The sequence below is a fragment of the Lolium rigidum genome, chromosome 5, assembly GCF_022539505.1.
Source record: "Lolium rigidum isolate FL_2022 chromosome 5, APGP_CSIRO_Lrig_0.1, whole genome shotgun sequence".
In the NCBI taxonomy this organism is placed as follows: Eukaryota; Viridiplantae; Streptophyta; class Magnoliopsida; order Poales; family Poaceae; genus Lolium; species Lolium rigidum.
Window position 1 is genome coordinate 235,333,415 of NC_061512.1, and position 4,186 is coordinate 235,337,600.

Here is a 4,186-nt window from a genome sequence, read left to right on the forward strand (position 1 = left end):
TCTCTTGTGTCCCCAACACACCCAATACACTTGTCAGATGTATAGGTGCACTAGTTCGGCGAAGAGATAGTGAGATCCAAGTAATATGGATGTATATGAGTGGTAATATCAATCTGAATAAAATATGGCAGCGAGTAAACATGCAGTGGAACAGTAAACAAACGGTGACCTCCCCCGCAATGGCACCAGAAAATAGCTTGCTGGCGTGCAGTTGACGTGGGAGATAGGAATCTTTGTGGTGTAGCTTTTCTATTTGGAAACAAGGCCTAGGGATCATACTTTCACTAGTGGACACTCTCAACATTGATCACATAATAAAACCACTCTACACTCTCTTGTTGGATGATGAACACCATTAATTGTGTAGGGCTACTAGAGCACCTCAATGCCGGAGTTAACAAGCTCCACAACATTCGATGTTCATATTTAAATAACCTTAGAGTGCATGATAGACCAACACAATTATACCTAGTACAAACATAGCATGCACACTGTCACCGACAAGCTATGAAAGGGGGAATAGATCACATCAATACCATCATAGCAATAGTTAACTTCATAATCTACAAGAGATCACAATCATATCATATACCAAGTACTACATGATGCACACACTGTCAACATTACATCATGGAGGAGGAATAGACTACTTTAATAACATCACTAGAGTAGCACATAGATGATATTCAACTAGATCACAAAGAGAGAGATGAACCACATAGCTACGGTAGAGCCCTCAGCCCCAGGGGTGAATTACTCCCTCCTCATCATGGGAGCAGCGATGGCGGTGAAGATGGCGGTGGAGATGGCGGTGGAGATGCCTTCCGGGGGCAATTCCCCGTCCCGGCAGGGTGCCGGAACAGAGACTTCTGTCCCCCGAATTGGAGTTTCGCGATGGCGGCGGCTCTGGAAGGCTTTCTGGTGTTTCGTCAATCCGTCTCGATATTTTAGGTCAGGGAGGCTTAAATAGGCGAAGAGGCGGAGTCGGAGGGGCTGCGGGGCAGCCACACAGTAGGGGGGCGTGCCCCCTGGGCCGCGCCGCCCACACGTGTGGGCCCCCCAGGGCTCCCCTCTGGTGCCTCTCCGGTGTTCTGGAAGCTTCGTGGAATTATAAGATGCTGGGCGTTGATTTCGTCCGATTCCGAGAATATTTCCTTTGTAGGATTTCTGAAACCAAAAACAACAGAAAACGGGAACTGGCACTTCGGCATCTCGTCAATAGGTTAGTTCCGAAAAACGCATCAAAATGATATAAAGTGTGAACAAAACATGTAGGTATTGTCATAAAACAAGCATGGAACATCAGAAATTATAGATACGTTGGAGACGTATCAAGAGGGCAAGTTCTTCAAAGTCAACAATGGAGGAGAGAGAGTGGAAGAACTTATAGAACCAAAGGTGGAAGAAGGGCTATTTATAGCCCAAGAGCAAATATAACCGTTCGGGAAAAGTTGGGCTGAGTCAACCGTCGAGGAGGCCGGTCAACCGGGCCTGGGATCGGGCCGTCTGGTCCAGGGGCTGGTGAGGAACAAAATCGACTAGATTAGTTTCGATCTGTTTACCTCTATCCATCACGTTGCTTGCTACCGAAGAAGTCGACGATCTTGAACGTGCCATCGAGATCAGCTCCTTGTCGCCTCTAATCCCCACGGTCGGCGCCAATTGACAAGGGATTAACTTATCAATGCCTACAGATTGTAGACTAGGGTTTAGTTGTAAGTAGAGGGAAAGTAGATCTCGAGGGTTTCAGCCGAAAAGTACTCGACGATTAAGAAACTAGGGTTATGTTGACAATGGATTCGATCCTCTCTTTGTCCCTCGACTTCCCCTTATAGGAGGCGGAGCCGAGGATACCGTGTTACACAAGATTACAGATTCCGGGAGACTCTCTGAGTTCAACCCGTAAAGTTACAAATCTCTATATTTCCTAATACAACTCTATCTTTCCTTAACACTAATTGGGCTTCCGAACTTTGTATTCTTCGACCTGTGGCCCTTCAGTAAACCCCGGGTACTATCTTCGGCAGGCCCATTGGGGATGCCTATGTTAGCCGGTCATACCAGGCCGCAGGCCGGACCATCCGGTCGGCACCGGATCGTGGGCCGGGGCGAGTTTTAGGACTTGCAGAAACTGCGTCGGGGAGGCCGGTCCACCGCCCGGTCAGACCGGACGAGGGTCCGGACCCAGCCGGTCCAAACCGGGCCATGACCGGGACACTTCTGTGTCTTACAGTACATGGCTCGGTTGGCATCAGTCCACGGGCCGGTTTGAACCGGGCCGGCCGGTGGGACGACCGGTCACGCCGGGTGAGAAACCGGGCCAGCAAGAAAAACATGTTATACAAAAACTGTGATAACTTTTGTGTCCGGACCCCGATTGACATGAAACCAATTTTGTTGGAAAGATAACGACGAATATGGAGACTCCTCACAGGATATTTTTAGATGTTTTTAGAGAGGGAGTCTCCCAGTGTCAAGAAACGGTGAAGACGTCCAAACTCGAAAACACAAAAGATGCATGCGGAATCCATTTTCGATGAACTTGGGCTTGTTGAAAAGCTAGCAACAAGCTCAAGAACCTCTCACAGAGAAACACCAAGAAGCAATAGAGATATGCAAAGTATGCAAAGGATTGAGCTCCCTAAGACGATGTGATCAAGTTACCCAACCGAAAGCCCCTCTTGATAGTGCGGCTATCTATCCTATAATCCGGTCTCCCATCAACCACCTTGAGACCAGTAAAAGGAAAACCTTGCAAGGCCATACATTTGCCTTGCGCATCCCTCTTGATCTTGATGATGACTCTTCAAGCTTCACTCAAGCCGGAATGCCTCACTTGATCATTGTTACTTCGTGAAGACTCACAAATGCTCGCCCATACACCATGATGGGAAAGCTCCGTTGATACACATCTTCACATGTCCATTATCATCAAATGTACGACAAGCTTCAAGCATATGATCCTCTCGAGATGCTCAACTTGAACTTGCCCAACTCAACCTTGATGACGATCACCACTTGCCGTCATCCTCTCATGGGCATACCACGTGACTTCATGTGGCACATTCTTCATGCTTCATGTGTTGGCCAAAATTGAATCTATTCTTCACTCTTGTATTGGTCAACCTTGCATCTTCTCATGCTCTATCATACTATCTTGATCGATGATCTTGATGCCAATACACAAGGTGTATCTTTATCTTCATGGCATTCATACTTGAATCCAACACATGGAATACAAGTAGTACCTATGGAATATTCCTTCATATAAACTCAATGAAAACATTAGTCCATAGGGGTTGTCATTAATTACCAAAACCACACATAGAGGCAATGTACCCTTAGAACTTCATTCAAGCTCCGCTCGCTAGGTGGTCGAAGAACCTATTAGTATTTTATATTTAGGCTACTTGTACTAATTTTGGTGATTATTAAAAAATGAGTGGTATTTTTGTAAAAAGAATATTAGGCTTTGTATTTTTGTATTTCATCTTCTTCCATTATTTATTATCGGTGTTATGCACCTTAGCTCAAAATATGCCAGGACTCTATGCTTTTATCTTCTTGATGTGAACTTTTGGGTTCAATAAAAGTGCTCTTTTGTCCAGAAAGAATGTAAAACTATGATTTTGCACTCAAAAAAAATTGACCATGTAACAAATTCCGAATATTGACGGATATTTTTCAATATTGACAACCCCTGAGCCCACTGGTCCAAAGAAAAACCTCCCCTGCCGGATATACATGTCTCTCCCAATCATCTAATCCCAACCTCTTGTCCTCACAAGATAATTATATGTGAAATAAACTAAATGAATATGTACTTGTTTATATTTTATGCTGAAATTACATAATTTTATTTTGATTTTCATGATTAGATATGGTACAAAATTTGTATCATACTTGTGCCTGAAACCTGTGATAGACTTACACCGAAAGCAGGAGCATTTTTTTTCTAGAATCAGTACAACATTTGGGAGAATTACCACAAGAAGGTACGGCTACAGCCTAACACAAGCAAAAGAAATGAAAAGGTAGAGAAAAGCCGAGACGAAACATGTCCAGCGCCACGCGATTTTTTTTTTAAATAATACACTAATTATTATTAAATCCAAAAATAATACTCGTTTTTCATCTTTTCCAGGAATAATACACCGTCGGGGTCTATGAACCCGAAATGGATAAA